The sequence below is a fragment of the Mauremys reevesii genome, linkage group 9 (assembly GCF_016161935.1).
Source record: "Mauremys reevesii isolate NIE-2019 linkage group 9, ASM1616193v1, whole genome shotgun sequence".
Lineage (NCBI taxonomy): Eukaryota > Metazoa > Chordata > Testudines > Geoemydidae > Mauremys > Mauremys reevesii.
Genome location: NC_052631.1, coordinates 76,614,476 through 76,641,313, shown reverse-complemented (window position 1 = coordinate 76,641,313; position 26,838 = coordinate 76,614,476). Strand labels below are relative to the sequence as shown.

At 42.8% G+C, this 26,838-nt stretch overlaps 1 long non-coding RNA gene across 1 annotated transcript; it reads right to left on the bottom strand.

The window, feature by feature from the left end:
- Window positions 1-591: 591 nt before the first annotated feature.
- On the bottom strand, window positions 592-25,826 carry LOC120372675. Its single transcript, XR_005585106.1, has 4 exons — window positions 25,711-25,826; window positions 4,093-4,198; window positions 2,441-2,506; window positions 592-869 (listed from the first exon to the last, which is right to left on the bottom strand). It is a non-coding gene; the product is annotated as an uncharacterized LOC120372675 (long non-coding RNA).
- Window positions 25,827-26,838: the final 1,012 nt, after the last annotated feature.

Below are 26,838 nucleotides of genomic sequence, written 5' to 3'. Positions count from 1 at the left end.
GACCCAAACCTTCAGTCTTTACTGAGCCAAAACTCCTTATTGAGCTCAACACAATCTACAGGTAATTGAAGTCAGTGCAGAGTTTTGCCTGAGTGAGAACAGGCAGAGAAAACCTGATCAGGCTATTTTTAAAAAAAACAAAAAACCCCACCCTTTTATTATTCTTTAATTTTAAATATTAGCAGTGACTAAAGTTTTTGAGAACAACTCCTGTGTAAAACTTTAATCTTACTAATGGGTTGTGGCTGGAACAGCAAAAACTAACACACTCACACTATAAAAAACAGCTTTTACTTGTATATTGTATATGGGAGTTGAGTTTACATTTGGTTCTGTTGTTGTTTGTACTTGTTTACAGGTGATTTTTAATTTTTTTTTCTTTTACATAATTTCATATCATACCCAAATGTGCAGTTTTTGAATCATAAGAGCCACAGTACATAGAAATGGGTTACTGCTCAATGTCATTTGTAAAGACAAAATTTTGTGCTTAAAATTATGACCCCATAAAGTTTTTTTTAAATTACATACAAAGCAATTAACTCTGATAGTTTATTGATATCTCATTTACAACCAGCTCACACCAATGGTCCTGAGGTATCTCAAGAAGTTTTCCAGTCAATGTTCAGGGTTTATTTAATCCACTTTGCAGACAGATTAGTTTATGTAGGATCTATATAACTATATATTAGAGGCTGCAGGATTTCTAGAGAGTGTCCTTGTAGAATAAATGCAGAACTTCCCAGTAGTGCTTGCAGGCAATTTCATTAGGCATTCAGTGCAGCACAGCAGTCAGCATTTCTTACTGCCCTGACATTCCCACTCTGCTTGACAGATCAGTCCTTTCTTCTTTCTGCTGCTGATAAAGTCTATAATGGGGGCAATTAAACTAAATGCTTATTAAGGACAGGCATTTTCATTACTTGATATTTTCAAGCCAAGTTACGACTGTATCTTCCATGACTAGAGATGCTGGATGCCCCTATTGAGGGCACCTTTTTATTGTTTGCTGTCACTGCCAGAGAGGATTCCCCTTCATCATTGCCAATAAAATACTCTTGAAATTCACATTTCTATTTTGAGAAGGGAGAGTGGGCAACTCATTTACTTATAGGAGAGGAAAAAGGGAAATTCCTCCTCCAGCCCAAACTCTGTTACCAGCCTTCCAACTTGGCTTCCCCTTCACGATGGCCTCTTCTTTCTTCCCTTCTCTGTTGGAGTTCCTCAGGCTCTGTCCTTTTCTCCCACTACTCTCTCCTTCTCTATGCTTGTGGTCTGATGCCACCTCTTCACTGAAGACTCTCAAAACTAGCTCTCCTTTACTTCAGGCCCACTTCACTTCAAGTCTCTCTGATACCTTCTCAGACGAAATGTCAAAAGCTGTGCTTCTCATCTTCTCTCCTTTTCACCGCTGTTGACAACAGTGCTCTCCTACCAATCACTTGCAGTCCTGATGCACCCTCACAGTTAATCTTGATAACTTTTTCCTTCTTTTGTCATACCTAGGCTCCCGCCAAATCAAGTTGCTTCTCTCTATCTACCATTTGTATCTGTTCCTTCTTCTCCATCCCACCACTTCAATTTTGTCTTGTGTGGGCTATTCTAGTCTCTTTTTAAGCTTTCCTACCTTTCCCCTTTCCACTGTGCAATCTATTCAACATTCAGCAGCTATAACAATCTATATATGCCATGCTTTCTGCCATGTTATTGTCCCCCTGCAACCTCCCACTCTCTCTCAAATGCACTTATCCTACCTTGCTCCTTGAATCTCTTCAATGCATTTTTGTCAGCATAGGTTGACTTAAACCACCGATTTTAATCAACATTTAAATCAGCAAGCAGTAAACCTTGATTTAAATAATTGATTTTAGTTTTGCACTTGCACTTTTTAAATTATTTTCCTAAAGAAAGGTTGATTCTCATTGGTTGGTAGGTATTGAAACATGTTGACTTGCAACTAAATAGAGCCTTTATGCTAAATTTGGCACTACTTCTTGCTAGCCAGGAGGATACCTTATATCTATACATATTTATTTTAACAATTATATAGCTTAACATTTTACTTGATGATGATTAAAAAAAATCATCAAAACGTTTTTCATTTTAAAATAATTTATTAAACAAACAAGTATTATCTGATTGGTTCTGGTCACCATGGCCTTCAAGACTTTAGAACTAGTGTTCTCATCCTATCACCTAGGTTTAATTCATAAACTGGAAGAGGAAAACAATTTTTCTGCTTCTTGAACTGCCAATTGTTTTTTTAATTTTAAATGAACTAGTAATTGAACTGAATTATTTGAATAAACTGAAATGAAGAAAATATTCTCTGTGTACTCACAGAGGAGGCTACTGCTTTCAAAAGCTGGTTACTGGGTAATAGAAACTTTAAGTTAACTTAAAGTAAATGTGTGAGAAAACAATAAGTTAATAAGCTCACCTGGGAAAACAAGAGAAGTCTAAACTTAATTGGTTGTTAGTAGTCTTTCAGATGAACTCAGACTTCCTGAATCAATTAAAATGAGACTCAGTTTAGGCTGGCACTACACTATGTTTGGTTTGCTGCTTTTCAATTACCGTAATTTATTTTCAGTTAAATTAATTAATGTTAATCCTTTGCCCAAAATTTTCAAAGTTGGGTGCTTAATGTTGTTCACTTGCCACAAATTTACCTTTCAGTGCCCTAACAAATGCAGCCTGACGTTCAGTAATGTTGAGCATACTCTCACTGACAGTAAGCAGAAACAGTGACTGAACTGAGAGAATGAGGAAGTCACCTTAAAAATTTGCCAATAGCCCTATATTACCAAATAGACATAGTTTAGTAGGGAATATCCAGAGAATAGTGTAAATATTGCAGTAATTCGGCTATCAAAGGCAAAACTGGAAAGTTTTGGTGGGTGACCACTGTCTTTTAGCAGGTGCTTTGCAATGTGAATGGATCCAAATGTTGACTGAGCCCTTTGCACACTTGTACTTTTAAAATATTCTATCCTGTAAAATTGCACCAACACATTTAATAATGTAGTGTGTTACTATTTTGCAAGAGTGTTTGACAACCAGATTGGTGTCAAATCAGGGATCCATCAGCTGGAGATTTTGAAGTTGACAGAGCCTGAAAATTTGCAACTTTCTCCTTCAGTTTCCATAATTTACATTCCAACCACTGAAGGGAAACCTAGAGCCAAAGACAATTGATGGAATCATAGCTCAGATATGACATTCCTGAAACTTTAAATTGCTCTTTTATACACATGTGGCAGAGAAGAATGACCAGTGTGTACCTGTAAACAGGTAGAGGGTTCCGTTTAGCATTATTTTCTTTAACTCAATGGACTAATGCTATTGTAACTTACCTGAACTAACTAATATTTGCTGCCAGTCCTAAGCCCCATACGGGTGCTCTTTCAGTAGAACATCAAAGACAAACAGTCTATGGGTAATCATAAGTCAGACATTTTGGTTCTGATTTAGCAACATACTTAATTGTGTACATGAACCGTTCTGTTGCCTTCAACAGGACAGCTCACATGCTTAAAACCAGGCATGTGCTTAAGTACCTTGCTGAATTTGAAGCCTTGATGAATTACATATACGTTTTTTCAGTTGCGGATCATGAGACCCTATCAATCATGTATGCGCACAAACAGTTTCAGGTTGGCACAATGCAGTATATTGTGTATATATAATATACAAATTCTTCTCTTCCTTCCTAAGGAAATGAGGATGAATTTATATCGTTTAAGAAAACTAGGCAGAAACTCAGACCCACTTGCTTATTACCACACAGTGATAAGTTTACTAGTGACAGAATGAGGGAGAATTTGAAAACTGACCTCTCAGCTGAGTGAAATTCAGTGGTGCTTTTTCAAAGGGGGCCTTGTGACTATTGTATTTAGATTAAATACATATATGTTACCACCACCACCCACCCCAAGTTTAATTTGAATTTAAGACACAAACAAACTACAAATCCCAAAGTGAAATTCATTGAAAACCACTAGCTTTCTCCTGGTTTGATGTTAACACTGAGTGAGAAAGCAGTTTTTGCACTATTTCATTGCAAAAATAAAAAATCAGATCAAGACTCACACAAAACTCAGCTCAAATCCTCTGAAGAGATAATCGGATTGCACTGGAGGTGGAAAGGGCTGGCAAACTCTGCTGTGCTTCTAGCATATAGAGGCAGATCCATAGCCTATAGGAAAAATACCATTGTGATAGCCAAGAAAGGAGAGAGAGACAGAGTGCATCTGCTTAAATAATAAAATAGAGACACAGGAATAATGTTATTTCAGTCGTTGTTTATACGATTAGGCCTTGATTTAGCAAGGTAATGAAACACATATTTAACTTTTTAAGGATGTGAAAATTCCCATTCACTTAAATGGGGACTACTTACATGGTTGAAGTTAGGTTTGTGTTTTAAGTGCATTGTGGAACGGGGGCTTTAATTTGTATTAGATGAGGTGATGTTACTTTGGCTTGTGTTGTGCTTCATCATAAATACCCAAATGAGCATTTTAAAGCCAGTTGTATTGTGAATCTGCTTTATAGTCACTACAATATGAGCTGCAAGTTCACAAACTTCAGATTCTTGGCCGAAACCATCATTATGTCTCTGGACTCCTTAATCCTAATAAGTAAAGGAATAGCACAGGAGGCCAGTGTATAGTTTTGAAAAGGATAGGTGGGGAAATGGAACAGAAGCATACTATCCAAACAAGCTTGTAAATAAATAAGCAAAAACAAACCAAAAAGCCCAACCCCAAACATCTTCATAGCTAGCCAAAACCACAACAGTTTCTTTATATTGACTTCTTGTTTGTATTGACGCCTTAAGACTGACATAACAGATATTGGATTCCAGAGCAAAAGCTGAGAAAATAATGTGAATGTACTTGGAAAATATAATGGAGACTTAAACTTGTGTAACATTGAGGAGTTGGCATGAGTTGTCACCAATGAAATGTAAAGAGCTGAACTGAATCCCACCAATCTCAAGATATAATGCTGTACATTAGAAGCATATTAGCAACAAACACTACACCCGGTTCCTGAAAAACTGAAATGAACAAAACATCTTTTTGAATTTTTAGAGAGCAAGTTCGGTGAACCTGCTTCAAAAATGTTCTATGCTTCAAATCAAATATGGCAATTCTAAGAAATCCATTAGCTGTTTACATCTAAAACTCATCCTTCAACACTTTGCCCCATAATGCACAGTGTTGTCAATTTTGGTCTTATTTACCTCCTGCTAACAGCTGGGCTCGGTTCCAAGAAAGTTAAGACAATTGTAGAGCGATGCAGATCTAACATATTTTCAAGCTTGACAGCCAATAGTTCTGAGCATTTAATTTCCAAAACACAAGAATCTCTAGATCCTGCTTTTGTTTTTCATCCAGGAAAGTACATCAGAGTCAAACAGTATCTGTGCAGCCCAACTAAAATGTTATTGTTTGATCCAAATTGTATCATTCTTGGCAGATTTGTAGGGACTGATCCTATGTGACACTGGTATTTTAATGTGGAGCTGAGAGCTTAACAGTTCTTGATACATTAGCATCTATATCCTAACCCTAGGCATTCTGTCCTCAGCAGCCCATCTTAGGTAAAGGTTCATTTAATTTATCCCTTGTTAAAATTTAAACAGCTATGCCAAATTCCACCAGACTTGGCATGTATGACATGACTGATGACTCTGCTAAACTTTAAGTCAGAAGCATCAGTTTTGAAATGTATCAGCTTTATGTATTTACCCCTGAGCAATACATTTAGTAAAAAAAAAAAAAAGGCCTTTCAGATACTCAAGTCTGAAATTTAAACAACTGAACACAATTCTAAAAAATTTAGGTCCATATGAATTTGATAAATGGTTTATGCGCTAAGCAGAAAACGTGAAGGGTCATGGCAGGGTAAGGGACTAGAAATCTTTCTTCTTCCCTTTAAAAAGATAGCATCATACATACTCAAAATATTACTTCCGTTATTCCCTGCTCAAATTTAAAACACAAAGTTTAGGGCCAGAGCCTCAGCTGATAGAAATCATTATCACTTTGCTGAAGTTTTCCTACTCCATGTCATCGTTTTGCAAATGAATCAGTAATTGCTAACATAGGCTTTTAATTTAAATTCAGTAGGTTTTGTCTTACCTGACATAACATATTGGAAGCTGGAATGTTTGGCTGGTATTTTTCTCAGGTCAAGATCATAATCTGTATTCATTTTACCTCATTTACCCCTTGTAAAATGTTAGTGTCTAGAGAGACTGGACCTGTTTCTTCCATGATGACAATCCTCTACACATGTCTGAGATATCTGGGCATTGTTTTTATTGTATTCAGCAACAGAGTGGTATAAAGTCTCCCTTAAGGGAACATCAGATCCTGAGTTCCACCGATACCGCTCTTCCCCTATTTTGTGTATGAAATGTTTTCTATGATTTTTATTAACACTGAAGCCCATTGGGAGGACAAGATAACTCAAGGGCTATTGAGGAGATATGGAGTCCTCTACCTCTTTGTCACTGGTATGAACCTAGGCCAGGTCAGTAGTCAGGGCTGGCTCTAACTTTTTTGCCGCCCCAAGCAAAAAAGAAGAGCGCTGCCCCGCCGTACCCCCCCTGCGAGCACTGTACCGCCGAACCCCCTCTCCAGCACCGCACCGCTGAAACCCCCATGCCCCCCAGCACCATGCCGCCCGAAGCCCCACCCCCCAGCACCGTGCCAAGCCCCGCCCCCTTCCGAGCACCGCGCCAGCCCCTGAGTGCCACACCGCCCGAAGCCTCGCCCACGAGCGCTGTGCCGCTGAAACAAAAAACAACAACCCTCCAGCGCTGCCCCAACGAATCCTAAAAAAAAAACAAAAAAAAAAAACCCGAGCGCCGGCCTGCCCCAAGGTGCCGCCCCAAGCACGTCCTTGATCGGCTGGTGCCTGGAGCCGGCCCTGTCAGGAGTGCCTGAAAGTGCTCACTGAACAAAGGTTAGAGGCCTTTTTCAAATGAGTTGGTGGTCTCAGTCCAGTTCTTAGTGGATATGTCCCCCTGACACAGAATCCACTGGCACAGTTTAGATTAGTTGACACTTTCAGACGGACAGTGAGTTCTAGAAGGTGCATAGGAACCGAGCTAACTTGTCATACTCAGGCTTGGTCTACACTACGCGTTTATACCGAATTTATCAGCGTTAAACCAATTTCACCCTGCACCCGTCCACACAACGAAGCCCTTTATATCGATATAAAGGGCTCTTAAAACCGATTTCTGTACTCCTCTCTGACGAGGGGAGTAGCGCTGAAATCGGTATTGCCATGTCGGATTAGGGTTAGTGTGGTCGCAATTCGACGGTATTGGCCTCCGGGCGGTATCCCACAGTGCACCATTGTGACCGCTCTGGAAAGCCATCTGAACTCGGATGCACTGGCCAGGTAGACAGGAAAAGCCCCGCAAACTTTTGAATTTAATTTCCTGTTTGGCCAGCGTGGAGAGCTCACCAGCACAGGTGACCATGCAGAGCTCATCAGCACAGGTAACAATGCAGTCTCCTGAGACTCGAAAAAGAGCTCCAGCATGGACTGCACGGGAAGTACTGGATCTGATCGCTGTATGGGGAGAGGATTCCGTGCTAACAGAATTCCGTTCCAAAAGACGAAATGAAAAAACATTTGAAAAAATGTCCAAGGCCATGATGCAGAGAGGCCACACCAGGGACTCAGTACAGTGCAGTGTGAAAGTTAAGGAGCTCAGACAAGCCTACCAGAAAACCAAAGAAGCAAACGAAAGGTCCGGGGCTGGGCCGAAAACATGCCGCTTCTACGCTAAGCTGCATGCAATTCTAGGGGGGTCCGCCACAACTATCCCACCCCTGTCCGTGGATTCTGAGGTGGGGGTGGTAATCTCAGCCATGCCTGAGGATTCTGCAGATGGGGAAGATGAGGAGGAGGAAGAGGATGACGAGCTTGCAGAGAGCACACAGCACTCCGTTCTCCCCAACAGCCAGGAGCTTTTTCTCACCCTAACGGAATTACCCTCCCAGCCCTCCCAAGCCACTATTCCAGACAATGAAGCCATGGAAGGGACCTCTGGTGAGTGTACCTTTGTAAATATAAAACATGGTTTAAAAGCAAGCGTTTTTTAATGATTAATTTGCCCTGAGGAGTTGGGATGCATTCGCGGCCAGTAAAGTTACTGGAAAAGTCTGTTAACATGTCTGGGGATGGAGCGGAAATCCTCCAGGGACATCTCTATGAAGCTCTCCTGGAAGTACTCCAAAAGCCTTTGCAGAAGGTTTCTGGGCAGGGCAGCCTTATTCCGTCCTCCATGGTAGGACACTTGACCACGCCATGCATGTAGCAAGTAATCTGGTATCATTGCATGACAAAGCCTAGCTGCGTATGGTCCCGGTGTTTGCTGGCATTCAAGCAACATCTGTTCTTTATCTCGCTGTGTTAGCCTCAGGAGAGTGATATCGTTCATGGTAACCTGGTTGTAATTCAGGAATTTAATTAACGGGACAGAGATGGTTGGGCTGTTTGCCTGTGGCTTAAAAGAAATCCTTCCCTGCATTTAGCCAAACAGGGGGATGGGGGTGGGGTGATTGGCGCTGAGCTTTTTCGCATTTGACTAGCTGGGATCTTCCCTGCTACCAGCCACTTGGTGGGGGGAAGGTGGCTAGCAGCGATCTTCCATAATACCAGCCATGCAGTGGGGGGAGAGGTAAGGCGATCATCCCAGAGAATTGGATGGGGGTGGTTCTGGTGCTGCATGTTAACAGGAAAGAAGCAGCACTCAACGGGCTTTGCTTGCTATTTGGGAAAGGAGGGCTCTGGATATATGAAGGCTGCAGAAGTCGAAAGACAATGGCTTACCATGGCCGCATGCAAGCCGAATTCTGATGCCCGGATCTGCGTCTGTGATCTCTAACTCCAAAGCCACAGGCACTCAATATTAAGATGCAAAATGCGACCTTGTAGTGAGATCACATGTGCTATGTAAGGTGAACAGTGTTGTTCACCGTGAAAGAGTATAACCATTGTTCTGTAAAATGTATCTTTTTAAATACTTCTCTCCCTTTTTTCCCTCCCTCCTGCAGCTGCAAATTTTTCAAGTCTCCCTCCTCCATCCCGAAGGCTATCTCAGATAAGGCGGTGGAAAAAAAAGACGCAAGACGAAATGTTCTCAGAAATCATGGAAGTGACCCGCAATGAAAGAGCTCATCTGAATGCGTGGAAGGACGTGGTATCAAAGTACAGGAAAGATGCCAGTGACCGTGAGGACAGGAGGGACCAACATGAGGATAGGAGGGACGAACGTGAGGAGAGGAGAGATGCTCGAGATGAGAGGTGGCGGCAGGAAGATCTGAGGTGTCGGGATGCAACTCTGGGGTTGCTGCGTGATCAAACGGACATGCTCCGGCGTCTGGTGGAGCTTCAGGAACGGCAACAGGATCACAGAGTGCCGCTGCAGCCCCTGTATAACCGCCCTCACCATGTTCCTTAGCCTCCTCACCCACCAGACAACTAAGAACGCGTGGGGGGAGGCTCCGTGCACCCGCCCATTCCACCCCAGTGGACAGCCCAACCAAAAGGCTGTCATTATTTTGAAATTTTTTTAGTGGCCTTTTCCTTCCCTCCTATCCTCCTCCCAAACCCCACCCGGGCTACCTTGTCAGTTCTCGCCCTCTTTTTATAATTAATTATTAAAGAATACATGATTTTTAAACAAGAGTGATTTTATTTCCTTAGGAAGCAAGCGGTAATCGAAGTGGGAGGGTGGGTGGCTTACAGGGAATGAATCAATCAAGGGGGAGGGGGGTTTCATCAAGGAGAAACAAACACAACAGTCACATCGTACCCTGGCCCATGATGAAACTGGTTTTCAAAGCTTCTCTGATGCGCACCGCTTCCTGGTGTGCTCTTCTAATCACCCTGGTGTCTGGCTGCGCGTAATCAGCGGCCAGGTGATTTGCCTCAGCCTCCCACCCCGCCATAAAGGTCTCCCCCTTACTCTCACAGAGATTGTGGAGCACACAGCAAGCAGCAATAACAATGGGGACATTGGTTTGGCTGAGGTCTGAGCGAGTCAGTAATGTGCGCCAGCGCGCCTTTAAACGGCCAAATGCACATTCCACCACCATTCTGCACTTGCTCAGCCTGTAATTGAACAGATCCTGACTACTGTCCAGGCTGCCTGTGTATGGCTTCATGAGCCATGGCATCAAGGGGTAGGCTGGGTCCCCCAGGATAACGACAGGCATTTCAACATCCCCAACTGTTAATTTCTGGTCTGGGAAGTAATTCCCTTGCTGCAGCCATTTAAACAGAGTAGTGTTCCTGAAGACATGAGCATCATGAACCCTTCCCGGCCATCTCACGTGGATGTTGGTCAAACGTCCCTTGTGATCCACCAGTGCTTGCAGCACCATGAAAAAGTACCCCTTTCGGTTTATGTACTGGGTACCCTGGTGCTCCGGTGCCAAGATAGGGATATGGGTTCCATCTATCGCCCCACCACCGTTAGGGAATCCCATTGCAGCAAAGCCATCCACTATGACCTGCACATTTCCCAGAGTCACAACCTTTCGTAGCAGCAGCTTAATGATTGCTTTGGCTACTTGCATCACAGCAGCCCCCACAGTAGATTTGCCCACTCCAAATTGATTCCTGACTGACTGGTAGCTGTCTGGCGTTGCAAGCTTCCAGAGGGCTATCGCCACTCGCTTCTCAACTGTGAGGGCTGCTCTCATCTTGGTATTCTGGCATTTCAGGGCAGGGGAAAGCAAGTCACAAAGTTCCATGAAAGTGCCCTTATGCATGTGAAAGTTTCGCAGCCACTGGGAATCGTCCCACACCTGCAACACTATGCGGTCCCACCAGTCTGTGCTTGTTTCTTGGGCCCAAAATCGGTGTTCAATGGCTAGAACCTTCCCCATTACCAGCATGATCTCCAAAGTGCAGGGGCCTGCGGTTTGAGAGAATTCTGTGTCCATGTCCTCATCATTCTCGTCATCGCGCTGCCGTAGCCGCCTCCTCCTTGATTGGTTTTGCACGTCCTGGTTCAGCATTGACTGCACAAGAATGCGCGAGGTGTTTACAATGACCATGATTGCTGTCTTGAGCTGAGCAGGGTCCATGCTTGCCGTGCTATGGCGTCTGCACAGTTCACCCAGGGAAAAAGGCGCGAAACGATTGTCTGCTGCTGCTTTCACGGAGGGAGGGGTGAGGCTGCACCCAGAACCACCAGTGACAATGTTTTTTGCCTCATCAGGCACTGGGATCTCAACCCAGAATTCCAATGGCCGGGGGGGAGACTGCAGGAACTATGGGATAGCTACCCACAGTGCAACGCTCCGGAAATCGACACTAGCCTCGGTACATGGATGCACACCACTGAATTAATGTGCTTAGTGTGGCCGCGTGCACTCGACTTTATAGAATCTGTTTTAAAAAACCGGTTTCTGTAAAATCGGAATAATCCCGTAGTGTAGACGTACTCTAAGAATGGTCTATTAAGAACAGGTCTCACACTGAGAGGTGCATTTGCAGAACAAGATGAGGTAAGCTTAAAGCTGTCATTGCATAAGTATGTTTAGAGACTAAATAGGGACTTTAAGGCTGTAAGATTGTCAGTTTATAGCACTTTCTGTTAGTGTTAAAACCACTTACAGTGTTTTAAGGAAGAACCCTCAATGTGGTTCATTTTGAACCTTTTACTCAATTGTCTGACTGCTCTTGAACATTACAAGTACATCTAGATAGATGCTGATGGACTTGTCCAGTTCTCCTTGATATACCATTCCTTCCAATGCAATGTTCATGGACAGAAACAGCTCAGCAGGGCAGATATGGTAGGACCATCAACAAGAGGTTACTATAACAATCAGCCCCTTTAGTTTCGCTTTCTTCTGATAGACTGAAAACATTTGGATCCTGATTTTCAAAAGACCCATCACTTACCCTCTGGTTTTGTGACTACTGTTTTGTACCAGTCTGCAAACAATGGCAAGTGAATTTTATATCACTTGAATACCTAAGTACTTGATTTACTAGTACAGTTGGCTAGTTGTGCATCTAAATGGTATAAAATTGCTTCATTATACCAATTGCTGAAGGTGCAAAAATGTGGTGCCCAACCAGAGGACCGTATCTGCATGTGTGTGCAGGATCAAGACCCTTGGAGAAGACTCAGGACTCTTGGGCAAATTAATGGGAGTTTTGCCTAAGTAAGGATGGCAAGACCGCTCTGTTGACTGGAGGAATTACTAATTCATGTTTAGAGATGTTGCAAAATCTTATCTTAAAAAGTAGAGCACCATCTACACTATCCACTGCACTTACATAAGAACAGCCATACTGGATCAGACCAAAGGTCCATCTAGCCCAGTATCCTGTCTTCTGACAGTGGCCAATGCAAGGTGCTTCAGAGGAATGAACAGAACAGGTAATCATGAAGTGATCCATCCTCTGTCATCCATTCCAGCTTCTGGCAAACAGAGGCTAGGAACACCAACCCTGTCCATCCTGGCTAATAGCCATTGATGGACCTATACTCCATGAATTTATCTACTTCTTTTTTGAACCCTGTTATAGTCTTAGTTTTCACAACATCTATGGCAAAGAGTTCCACAGGTTGATTGTGAGTTGTGTGAAGAAATACTTCCTTTTGTTTGTTTTAAATCAGCTGCCTATTAATTTCATTTGGTGAACCTTAGTCCTTGTGTTATGAGAAGGAGTAAATAACACTTCCTTATTTGCTTTCTCTGCACCAATTATGATTTTATAGACCTCTATCATATCCCCCGTTTGTCATCTCTTTTCCAAGCTGAAAAGTCCCAGTCTTTTTTAATCTCTCCTTGCAGGAAATATCATATTTTCTGTCTCCTTATTTATCCCTTGCTTAATGATTCCCAACATTCTGTTTGCTTTTTTGATTGCCGCTGCATTCTGAGTGGATGTTTTCAGAGAACTATCCACAATGACTCCAAGATCTCTTTCTTGAGTGGTAACATCTAATTTAGACCCTATCATTTTACATGTATAGTTGGGCTGATGTTTTCCAATGTACATTACTTTGTATTTATTAACATTGAATTTCATCTGCCATTTTGTTGCCCAATCACCCAGTTTTGTGAGATCCTTTTGTAACTCTTCGCAGTTAGCTTTGGACTTAGCTATCTTGATTAGTTTTGTATCATCTGCATATTTTGCCACCTCATTGGTGTAACTGCTTTTTCCAGATCATTTGTGAATATATTAAATAGTACTGGTCTCAGTACAGACCTATGGGTGACACCACTATTTACCTCTCTCCATTCTGAAAACTGACCATTTATTCCTACCTTTGTTTCCTATCTTTTAACCGGTTACTGATCCACGAGAGGACCTTCCCTATTATCCCATTCCAGCTTACTTTGCCTAAGAGCTTTTGGTGAGAGACCTTGTCAAAGGCTTTCTGAAAAGCTAAGTACACTATATTCACTGGATCCCCCTTGTCCATATGCTTGTTGACCACCCCCCCCAGAGAATTCTAATAGATTGGTGAGGCATGATTTCCCTTTACAAAAAACATGTTGACTCTTCTCCAACAAATCATGTTCATCTCTGTGTCTGACAATTCTGTTCTTTACTGTATCAGAGGGTCTGTGGCATAGTCAAAGCAACAAAAGCAGCAAGACAGCATAGACTTACAGTGAATAAGTTTTTTGAGCAGAGAAAGGTGTAGATGAATGAATAAGAAGTTTAGCAAGCAAAAAGTTAGTGGCAAGGCAGCAAGAAAACAGTTAGGAGAGCAGAGATGAGAGAGAGCAGGGAGTTCAGGGACTGTGAGGGGAGTTGAGGGCAAGTGAGAGGTGAAAAAGAGGAGAAAGTAATTGAAAGTTCCAACTGTGAGTGTAATTGTAGGGAGGAGCAAATTAGATGCTGCAGGTGGAACTGCAGGAAGCAGAGTTCTGTTTTTTGCTGGTCTGTTTTTGAAGCTTTTCAGAGAGGAGAAACTGCAGGAGTGGCCACCTTAAGTCTGGTTATTTAGTTTTCAGGATTTTGTGTGGTTCCATAAGAGGTTTTATGTATTGCCCCATTTGTTTTCCTCTTTTTTTGTCTTTTTCCATTTTTCCTTCCACTACAGTCATTTGTCCCAATAGCCTGGGCACATATGGCATTGTTGGCATTGCTGGCATATGATGGTGGATGGGTTGGTGATGGTGTATGGTGGTGCATATGGATGGTGTGGTGTGTGTGTGGGTTGTGTTGTGGTGATGGTTTTGGCTGTTGCTGTTGTGTGTTGTGGTGGTGTGAGTTACTTGGGTTTGTTGCTGAGTGTGGATTTACTGTGTGCGTTGTGCAGTTACTGGTGAGAATATGCGTCTGTGTGCCTGGGACTGTGTAGGCCCAGCCTGGCCTGCAGGATCTGGGCCAGAGGTGTGGGTGGGCGAGGATGGGTTGTAGATGATGATGCGGTGTGCTGTTTGTGCTGGGGACTGGTTGTGATTGCTGGAGGAGTGGTTTCTTGTCTCTTCTCTTTCTTTTGCTCTGTTCTCTCTGTGTGTCTCTGTCTTGGGATCTGTTGATCTGTCTCTCCATTCTCTCTAAAACAAAACCGTCTGAACACCAAATCTCCAGGAAATACAGACAGAGCCACAGTAAGGAGACAGCTCAAGAGAACAAGACAAACCCAAGAAAGAAACCAAAGGACTCCACACCTCAGAAAGAAACCAACCCCCAAACAAAACCTCCATCAGCATCACACCAGCTACTCCATCCCTCCAGCATCCCATCCCCACAGATCATCCCATGGAATCCCACACCTTCTCACCGAGGCCCACAGACAACCTGCCACCCCTGCTCACACTCACACCTGCCAACACTAGCGCGCAAACCTGCAGCCATACCTCACCTGTAATGCAACCAAATGCCAACAATGCAAACAACAGCCACAGCACTACACCAACAACAGCCACCACCACAACAACCCCATCCAGATCACCACACCTCTTCACATCATTCACAGGTTCACCCACAACCCAACCCATCACCATCATGCATATATGCCATAATCCAGCAATGCCCCTCATGTACCTCTGCTATCTCTGAAAAGGAAAAATGGACACAAATGAAATAAAACAAAAATCAGATAAAAAAAACAAAATACAAAAAAAGAACACTGCCAAACACACAAGCCTCACCTGCACACTTAAGGTGGCCATCCTCCTGCAAAAAAAAAAACAAAACAAACAAAGAGAAGAGAAACTGCTGAGCTCCAGCTCATCTGCATCATCATCACCATCAGCTCAGGATTAAACAAAGAAAAACAAAAATTACAGAAAAACCACAGAACCTCTCTCTCCCTGGTTTTCACACCTCAACTGCTAGAACAGGGCCTCATCCTCCCTGATTGAACTAACCTCTCTATCTCTAGCTTACTTCTTGCTTGCTTATATATATGCCTGCCTGCAAATCACCACCACCACTGAAAAAAGAGTATTCACCCACGAAAGCTCATGCTGCAAAACGTCTGTTAGTCTATAAGGTGCCACAGGATTCTTTGTTGCTTCTTTACTGTAGTTTCAACCAGTTTGCCCGGTACTGAAGTCAGGCTTACTGGCCTGTAATTGCCAGGATCACCTCTGGAGCCTTTTAAAAAAATTGGCGTCACATTAGGTATCCTCTAGTCTGGTACAGAAGCTGATTGTTACATTCTGGGAGTGCAAGGACTTCTTGCTGCTACTAACTCTCTACTCCTAAAGAGCCAGGAAGGGTAGGGAAGAGGCATGAATGAAGCAGTGGGCATGGCCAGTGTTTCTGCTGAGGTAGTGTAGCCCCACAGCCTTCTCTTATTATGGTGCAATTGAGATCATAGTGCTCTCTATTTTCAAAGCATGGCATAAATATTAAAGAATCTTGGTTGTACTATTTGCATTTTTGTATTTTTCCCAAACTCCTTTGCACTTTGTCCCCGATCCAGAAAACAGTGTGAAGAGTCAACAGAAGTGCATATCTGCACAAAGCTAAGCATGTGCAGGAAAAACATTTTTACTACACTTCCAAAGTGTAGTACAGATTGTGCTTTAACTGTGGCATGGCTACGCTTTAAGGGTTTTGTGTCATGTGTATGCAGAGCATTTCAATGCACACAACCCCTCCAAGGTCTAAGTATTGCAAAGTATGATGGTATCTAAGTGCCATGAGCCAGATTCTGTTCTACGTTATACCACAGGAAATCTAGAACAACTTCACTGACATCAATATCTTGATTTAACTAAGCGTACCACTGAAAAATTTGGAACTTTGGGTGTTCACATCTCACAATGATGATTGTGGTATAAGTTCATAGACCGGGGTGCGTTATGATAAGGTATTGTCTGACCAGTTTCATTATTATTATTTCATTATTCATTATTCATTATTTCATTATTTGTTTATGTATAACTAAAGGGGAATAGAATGGCAGTTTGCTCAATGTGTACATTATTTCTGAGATAATTGCCAGTTTGAATGGTTTCATTCTGATTGCCACCAAATAAGGTATAGGTTTTTCACTAGGCAGCATTGGCTTTAAGTTTGTTCATAATACAGGTTTGGTTAGCAGTGAATGTGTCCATGATATTTTGATAGATATTTAACTCTGACACCCTGAATCTCCTGAAACTTGCACTGGTTTTTTTTTTACCTGTGCAAATCCACCAACTTCAGTAGAGTTACTCCAGATTTACACTGATGCAAATCAGAAGAGAATCAAATCCCAAGTATTATAGAGTTGGGTTTTTTTAGCTGTCTGTGGCACAATAAGCAGAACTGGATCAAGCAGAAAATACAGGCAAAGATAACTGAAGGGGTAGAATCCCTGATTTTTCCGCTAGTAGAGGATTTCTGCTTGTGTCTATTGGACACTGGAGATTTTGCATTTCCAAGAGTAGTCTCCAAAGTTTAGAATCCAGCTTCCAAGCTTTTACTCTGTATTCAGATGTTTGGCAAGTTTCTCATTTAATTAAATTTATGACATACTTGGCATATATCAGGTGTGAAAACAACATGGTGACAGCATATTATCTGGTGTGAGAATAATATGCAATGACCATGGGCTAAATCTCTGTTCTAACTTGTGCATATTCCTTTGCTTGATTAAAGGCAATGTGGCTACTGATGTGAGTGAGGAGAGAAGGACGTGGCTCATTATTTGTATTATTACCACCCAAAATGTGGTATCATTCTATTCTCAATCTACCATAGTTAGTGGCAGGTCAAGGCATTCCAGTCACAGCCCTCTTACAACTGAACAACAGTGATATTTAGGCACTTTCAAATTTGATCTTTAAGTTAAAGAAATGAAAATAAATGCTTGACCATTTTTTGGTGAGTTTACATGAAATATATAGCGTTGGCCCTGTAGCTGGTGTACATTGGAATAGCTCTGTTGAAGACAATGGATCTGTGCTGATGTACACGAGCTGAGAATCTGGCACATAACCATCAACATCGACATTGTAGATTTCTTTACATCCATATGTGATGGCCATTTAACCCATTCTGAGTGTGCTGTGGTCTTTTGCTTGAGGGTGAAGCAGCTGGTTTGAACACATTTAAACAAATCTAGAATTCAGACACAGATTATTATGTATTGCCAATATGTATATTGCAGACAAATGACACTTACAAAATATCTGTAGCGTTCAGTGCTTTCTTGCACCAAAAATAAATTTCCTGAAACAACACATCTGAAATACCCTTACAGATGTTTCTCTGCATTACAAAAAAAAAAAAAAAACCCCTGAGCTAAAATGAAAATTGATTTTGAAAAAAAGCTGAAGGATATGAGTGGATCATCATAATTGGATCAACATGCTCCAAAAGCTTCAGGCTACTTCGACTTCATTTCTTAGCTGACAGCTTTCTTTTGGAATTCTTCAAACTAAACACAAATGGTTTGATTGCAATATGTGAAACATTTGACCATCATATCCTTGAAAGTCTGCTGCAGGGGAGATTTGATAACCATTGTCAAATTCATAACAGCCATTCTAATCCAAAGAACCAACAAAAAACACAGGAGCAGCTTCCACAAAACCAGAGATTTTATTAATGTCAAATGACACCATTTACAGGGAAAAAGCTAGTATCAGGTCTTGCAACTACAGAAAGAGATCTTATCAGCTATTAATTGGTAAATACAAATGACTTAGAGATGTTAGCTTTCCAGTCACTATTGACACAGCTATTAAAGCAATAATGAAAACAGATAGTTAATACTCAGAATTTACTTCATAGAAATTATAGTTTATGTATTTTAGAATGGGTTAGTCTTCCAAGAACATTTTTAAATCTGTAACATTAATATGTCTGTGCAGGGGAATAATAGGGATGATGGTAGGTAAGGATTCCCCTGCCTTGCATAGCACCAATGGGGCTACCAAGATCACAGCTCCAGGCACACTGAGATGTACAGTTTCTGTGCAGCAGCTGCACGCCCACCCCCCCACTCCCCCAATTGCAAATGGGTGGGGAGGTTCGAGGGTTAGGCAGATCCATGACACCAGGTCAGTGAAGTGGTTGGCTGAGTGGGGAAGAATATGCTCCATTCCATACAGTGGATGTTGTAAGTTAGTCCCTCCCCAGTGGAATCTAGGAGGAATTGTTCTTCTGAGCAGTATCTCTGAGGCACAATGGCTTCTGGTGCTGCCCTGTGCAATCCACCTGCACACCATCCCTTACTTCAGGCTATACCTAAATGCCACAATTTAGGGCTTGGCTACACTTACAAGTTGCAGCGCTGGTGGAGGCTTTCCAGCGCTGTAATTACACCCCGTCCACACTTGCAGGGCACAACCAGCGCTGCAAGTCCCTGGTTGCAGCGCTGGCTGAAAACCCGTTCGGGTTGGGGTATAAGGAATGCAGCGCTGGTGATCCAGCGCTGCTCATCAGGTGTGGACACTCACCAGCGCTTTAATTGTCCTCCAGGGAATAAGGAGTTATCCCAGAATTCCTGTTCAGCCACTCTGCTCATCAGTTTGCACTCTACTGCTCTGGCCTCAGGTGACCCGCCCTTTAAATGCCCCGGGAAATTTAAAAATCTCCTTCCTGTTTGCTGCAGCCAGGTGTGGAGTGCAATCAGTTAATCTTTACAGGTGACCATGCCTCCACGCGGCAAACGAGCCCCAGCATGGAGCACTGGCAAATTGCAGGACCTCATTAATGTTTGGGGGGAGGAAGCTGTGCAGTCCCAGCTGCGCTCCAGCCGTAGGAATTACGATATCTTTGAGCAGGTATCAAGGTCCATGCTGGATAGGGGCCATGATCGGGACGCGCTGCAATGCAGGGTAAAAGTAAAAGAGCTGCGGAGTGCCTATTACAAAGCCCGCGAGGGAAACCGCCGATCCGGAGCTGCCCCCACGACCTGCCGTTTTTACAGGGAGATGGACGCGATACTTGGGGGTGACCCCACTGCCAATCCCAGGACCACGATGAACACTTCTGAGCAGGGTGGGGGACAGGAGGAGGAGTAGGAGGAGGAGGCGGAGGCGGGGGCAGCGGGGGGGGGGAGGAAAACGCGAGTGAAGCTACTGGGATGGGGGAAGACACCCCAGAGTCCCAAGAGGCATGCAGCCAGGAGCTCTTCTCAAGCCAGGAGGAAAGTACCCAATCGCAGCAGCCAGCAGTTGCAGAAGGACAAGCAGAGCAGCGGGTTACCGGTAAGCGGCTTTTATTTTCTGGGTGGAAATGTTTCTGGAGAGGAAGGGGGGTTAGGGCTGCATGCATGCCAGCCTAGATGTGGAATAGCCCATTGATGTGGTCTATCACGTCGCGGTAATCGGCTGCAGTAATCTCCTCAAAAGTTTCAGCCAGAGCGTGGGCAATGTGCCTGCGCAGGTTTATAGGGAGAGCCACTGTGGTCCTTGTCCCAGTCAGGCTAACGCATCCGCGCCACTGTGCCACGAGGGGTGGGGGGACCATTGCTGCACACAGGCAACCCGCATAGGGTCCAGGGCGGAATCCACATTGCTGTAGAAGAGCCTCCCGCTCTTCGCTAGTGACCCGCAGCAGGGAGATATCTTCCAGGAGTAACTCCTGTGAAAAATGTTGGGAGACTCTTTAGTGAAGATAGTGATAGAGATAGGGAGATAGTGAAGATCACCCCTGCAGCTGCATCTTCACTCAACCCCTCTATCACTGCAGCTGTTTGGTGCACTTCCCCAAAGCAACCAGCACCCCTCTATCACTCAAGCCCCACTTCTCCCTCGATGCAGCAACCCTCACTCACCATTTTGTGGCTTCTGTTGTGTTATGTGTGTGGTAAAAGAATGCTAAAGTGAGGACTAAGAACTCCTTCAGTGTGTGGGAATTACTGTCTGGATGAGATAATGAAAACAATGCTACCCTGTTAAATGTTGCCATTTCTGCCTTTCTAAAGTGACCTTGACTGCTGGACTGACCAGATCTACCACAGCACAGAGACTGCAGAATTTGAGGAAAAATCCCTGAAAGAGCAAGGAGGACATGCTGAAAACTGTTATTGATCACTCTGCTAGAGAGAGTAAAAACTTGCAGGAGTGGAGAGAAAAGGAAAGCAGGATCCGCCAGAGAAATGCAGTGGCCAAGAGGAAAAGCACAGAGCAGCTGCTAAGCATCCTGTCGCGCCAAGCGGACTCTATTGAGTCACTCGTAGCCATGCAAGCGGAGCACTACCGTGCTACTCCCTCCCCCCCCGTCCCAAAGCTTTTTGCCTTGTGCCCCAATGTCAGCTCAAACCCCCATTCCCCAGCATCCAGGTTCTTACCACCACCAGCTGCCTCCAACACCTGTACGTTCACCAACCAGCCCTGATAACTACAACCCTTACCCTCTGCACTCAACCCCCATCACCATGCAGTATATGCACCCTGAAGTGCAGGATTCATTGCACAGCACTCCAGACAGGACATATGCAAACTTGTGACTGTACAGTTCACCAACCCACACCCCTGCCCTCTTGTGTTCATGAAATGTTGTGTGTCTGTCTGTCTGTCTGTCTGTCAAGGAAGTTTTTTTCTTTTCAATAAAACAATTCTTGGCTTTGAAAACAGTCTTTATTATAGCAGATACTGAAAGATACCTTAGCACAGTAAAGAAACAGGCACTGCAAATCATTTTAGGGATAATAGAATAACAGTGTAAAAACTCCACTTCACTCCCATGCAAGGCAGCAAATATTACTGTTGGCTTTCAGCCTCAAATTCTTCCCTCAAGGCATCCCTAATCCTTGAAGCCCTGTGCTGGGCCTCTCTATTAGCCCTGCTCTCTGGCTGTGCATATTCAGCCTCCAGGACTTGAACCTCGGTGGTCCATGCCTGACTGAATGTTTCACCCTTCCCTTCACAAATATTATGGAGGGTACAGCAAGCGGATATAACCGCGGGGATGCTGCTTTCCCCCAAGTCTAGCTTCCCATACAAGGATCTCCAGCGGGCCTTTAAACGGCCAAAAGCACACTCCACAGTCATTCGGCACCGGCTCAGCCTGTAGTTGAACCGGTCCTTGCTCCTGTCAAGCTTCCCTGTATAGGGTTTCATGAGCCAAGGCAGTAACGGGTAAGCGGGGTCTCCAAGGATCACAATGGGCATTTCGACATCCCCTACTGTGATCTTCCTGTCTGGGAAAAAAGTCCCTGCCTGCATCTTCCTGAACAGGCCACTGTTCCGAAAGATGCGTGCATCATGCACCTTTCCAGGCCAGCCTGTGTAAATGTCAATGAAAGGCCCACGGTGATCCACAAGCGCCTGGAGAACCATAGAGAAATACCCCTTCCGATTAACATACTCTGATGCTAGGTGGGGGGGGTGCCAGAATAGGAATATGCGTCCCATCTATCGCCCCTCCACAGTTAGGGAAACCCATTTGTGCAAAGCCATCCACAATGTCCTGCACGTTCCCCAGAGTCACGGTCTTTCTTAGCAGGATGCGATTAATTGCCTTGCAAACTTGCATCAACACGATTCCAACGGTCGACTTTCCCACTCCAAACTGGTTCCCAACCGACCGGTAGCTGTCTGGAGTTGCCAGCTTCCAGATTGCAATAGCCACCCGCTTTTCCACCGTCAGGGCAGCTCTCAATCTTGTGTCCTTGCGCCGCAGAGTGGGGGCGAGCTCAGCACACAGTCCCATGAAAGTGGCTTTTCTCATACGAAAGTTCTGCAGCCACTGCTCGTCATCCCAGACTTCCATGACGATGTGATCCCACCACTCAGTGCTTGTTTCCCGAGCCCAAAAGCGGCGTTCAACAGTGCTGAGCATTTCCGTGAATGCCACAAGCACTGTAGTGTCACACGCGGCAGACAAATCCATATCGATATCATCATCAGACTCCTCACTGTCACTTTGGAGCTGAAGGAATAGCTCGACTGCCAAACGTGTTGTGCTGGCGACACTCATCAGCACAGTCCTCAGCAGCTCGGGCTCCATTTCCCACAGAAATCGCAATTCACACACAGAGAGTAAAACAGAAAGACACTCACAATGGCGCCAAACGTTGCCGGAAAGACTGAATGCTGGGATATGAAGCGATGCACCACGGGGCGTTGGCACAGGAAGCGGAATGACCCACACACTTCCTTCCCCTTCCCACAATACTCAGCACCAAAATGGGACGAGCTGCTCTGTGGGATAGCTGCCCACAATGCACCTCTCAATACAGCGCTGGAAAGTGCTGCAAGTGTGGCCACACTGCAGCGCTGGTAGCTGTCAGTGTGGCCACACTCCAGCGCTGGCCCTACACAGCTGCATGACCAGCGCTGTAACTCCCAGCGCTGCAATTTTCAAGTGTAGCCAAGCCCTTAGCCCTTATTGAGTCCAGATCTTGTCAACCATACTCACATTGAGCTGTACCATATTCCCTGAGTGGCTCCATTGGAATCATGGGATAAGAGAGGTACAATCTGGCCCACAATTATTTATAAATTTTTTAATTTTAGATTTTAATGACAGCAAGAGTAGGCGATGCATCTTTGCAAAATTCAGAACTCTGACAATATTGATTTAAATATAAATGTTGCAGCTATTTTTCAGGGTTCCACATAGTGCTCAAATGTAAAAGAGGGAATATTTTCAAAACCAGATAAAACCGAATAAAATAAAAATCTAATTCTGTCAACGTTGTTGCATTTCAGCGTCCCACCAAAAGTAAGGAACACGACACTAATCAGCAAAAGATAATTTATTCTGCTTTCCCAGTGATATTATTCAATTAATTATATGATGTCAATATTGCATTAAAATCTGGCAAAGAAGAATTTTAATTACTGTATATGTTCTGAAGCTTCAAGATCTTTAGCTAAATTTTGAGGAAGAGTTCATTCAGAATTCAAAAAGAACTTAACTTCATTGTAATCAGAACAATATGTTTGACTCTCACCAAAATGATGCAGGATTCCACAGAATAAAATTCAGCATCTTGTTCCCCAGCTGATGAAAATACATTTTAGAAATGTTTTTTTAACCTTGATTTTTGCTGAAATCTAGTCTTGAACTCAAATGTATGTAAAATAAGTGATTGCTGTAAAACAAATGGGCCTCTCTTGGGAGGCTTTACCACCTTGGTTTAAGTTAGCAATATCAGGAGTCTTGCCAGATACATGACAAATTGGTTCTCTAGCAAAGATAGTTCAGACTTAGGCCTTTTTCCTGCAGTTGTGTAGGGATATTAAAGAAGGTTTATATTAAACATGGTTTATATGAGAAATGATTTATTGATTTATTGTTAATTGATACTTTATAACTTAAGGTTTATGTTAGAAGTAAATTTGTGATTCCCAACATTTAGCCTCTAACCTGCAAGCCACCAGCTGTGTCTGTGAAGCCTGCTCAAAGAGATACTTGGTATAAAACTTGTTAAGCTCAAAGAAATACTTTGTATAAAACTTGCTAAACATTAATTAACTCTTAAGTAAGCCAAAACAGTAGCTGTTATAGTGTATAGATAGAGACCCCCACCCTCTGTAAGTTTTCATCTCACTTTATCTTTGCTTGTTAAAAGACAGGGAGTCTCACATAAATTGGTAACACCCCAAAAGGTAAAAAGACAGTGAAATAGATGTGATTAAGATAGAGAATGTATGTGAATGAATGGTTAGGGAGGTACCAGCCTGAAGAATTCAGTGTCGGCTGAAGAAGGTGTCAAGTGGGATCAACCAGATGACCCCCGAAGGGCAAACTGGAATCCACCCACCACACCTCAAAGGAAGGAAAAACAAAGCATCTGACAACATGGAGCCAGCCACCTGCTGATTGATTTAGCAACAGCAAAATGAAGCAACTCTCATGAACTGACATAGGAATAAATTCCTATAAAACTGGACTCTAAAGACTGAGGACTTTGAGTCTATGGTTCTGCTGCCAGCCTCCAGGAGCATCAGATGCATCTGACACAGACTCGGCTCCATCCTCATGACCAAGATACCTGGCCAGTAACTTGGCATGAGCAACGTCTAGGCTGGTAACTATAACATCTATACAGAACCTGAATGAATGATTGTGTGAATGAATATGTGTGTGTGTGTGTGTGTGTGTATAAGGAATAAGTAGTGATAGAAATAAGTAGTAAAACAACGTTGTTTGCTTTTGTCTTTTGCTGTCTTTTGTTTTCTTATGGTATTTAAAATAAATGTGGCGTCTTTGCCTTATCCCTCTTAATAAGATCCTGCTGGTTTTTATTATATTGGTATAACAGTTGTAACACTCATGCAGAACCTCATAGACTTCATGCAGCCATTGATGGGTGCAGGGGTCTGCCCACCTGAATCCTACTGGAGGATAGGGGCCTTAGAATCTTATCACTATTTCAAGTAGATCTCTCCTACTCTACATAGTTTCAATTACTCCCACACCTTCTTTTAGCCAATGTGTTCTTAGGTTTCTATTGTTAATTCGGTTTTCCACAGTATACAATTTCCTTTTCCAACTTAACATTCTCCTGAGATACAAACTGAAATATTTAGGCCCAGATGACTATCCGAGATATTTTGGCTCCTAATTTCCACTGAAATAAACTGCTTATGTTTGGAGTCAATGGAACTGAAGTGCCTTGGTACTTTCTGACCCTAAACTCTAATGATCAGACTTGTTACCTATACAGGTTGGTATCACTTGCAGTTGGAATGATTTTTTCTTGACATTCTTTTATCTGATTCTCCATTCTGAGAACTTATGAAGGAAGCAAAGAGCTGAAATGTAGTGACTATCCACGGTTCAATGTCCTGCAAAATTAGAGATACATCTGGAAGTGATTCTGCATCAGAACAATCTTTAACTGATTGAATTATTTACTTCATTATGGTACATAGACCCACCAAAGATAAAGACCTACCACTAGCTCCCACCCTAGAGCACCTGATGTGAACCACAAATAAGTTTTTCTAGCTCTTTAAATTCTCAGGATTTTTTCTTCTTTTAGGAATAATATTCATTAAATAGCTATAAAACCAAATAAAGAGAAAGCAGTAACATCTGATTAGGACCAAAGAAAAGTCAATAGCTCAGAATATGCAAGCAAGAGCAGAAGAGTTTTAGTGTAAAATTTTAGCTCATAAGAAGAGAAATGTTACTTGCTTCTGGAATTTGGTTTGAACAATGGGGATTAATACCTCTACTTCCCTAAATTCCCTCTGTTTTAACCATATGATGTATTTTTCAGTTCTAGCAGAAAGCTGTTAATGCAGCGTTGCTGTGTCAAGTTAAACAGTTACTGCTCCTTACCCCAGAGTTGGTTGTAATTCACTGGTAATGACCTGATCCATTTCAATTAGGCATTTATACTGCATACATCCCCATAGTATGTAGATGTCTGTGTATGATCACATCCACTAGAGCAGATCTCTGTGCCTCAGTAGAATGTGTTCTTCTGCCAGTGCGTGACATCAGCAGAATCCACGCAGGCAGAGGGCTCTATACTAGCAGATCTTGATTCAAGATCAGGGCCATAGAATGTCTATAAGGTTAGGATTTCAAAAGGTTTTGGTTAATATAAATGTGCTGTAAAATCATTATCTTTAGGAGCCAAGCATCAGATGGGTAGCCATGTTAGTCTGTATCCACAAAAACAATGAGAAGTCCGGTGACACATTAAAGACTAAAAGATTTATTTGGGCATAAGCTTTCATGGGTAAAAAAATCCCTCTTCTTCAGATGCATGGAGAAGTGGGGTTTTTTACCCATGAAAGCCACGCACACACACACACACACAAAACATTTCCATTAATAATAATTGAAATGTGCAGATAGGTAAAATACGAAATATAGTGTTTGAGACCTAGAGTTTGATTTAAGGATATATTATGGTACTTTGTACATTTTGACATGTGATGTTGACAATTTGTGTTTTAAGTTATCAAGCTTTAACTTTTTGAACATCTACTGTTATTAAATAATTGTTTAACCCCTCATAATTTCCTGCAACTGTGAGATTTGAAATAAATAAAAAATTTAAACAAGTTTAAAACCTATCATTTTGAACAACTGTGAACATTTAATTAGATAAAAATACTTAAACATTATCATCAAAATTATCCTTTGAAATTATATATAAAAAATGAATCAAGCAAAGGCTATATATATAATTTTTTTAAAGATTTCTCCAAATATGGAAATGTATAGGGTACTGTGATATTAAGCACTGGTAATGACCTGATCCATTGCAATTAGGCATTTATACTGCATACATCCCCATAGTATGTAGATGTTTGTGTATGATCACATCCACTAGAGCAGATCTCTGTGCCTCGGTAGAATGTGTTCTTCTGCCAGTGCGTGGGAATATGAAGACGGGCAAAGGGAGTTGAAGCAACGGGATGCAATAGGATAATGGTGAGAAATAATGCTATAATA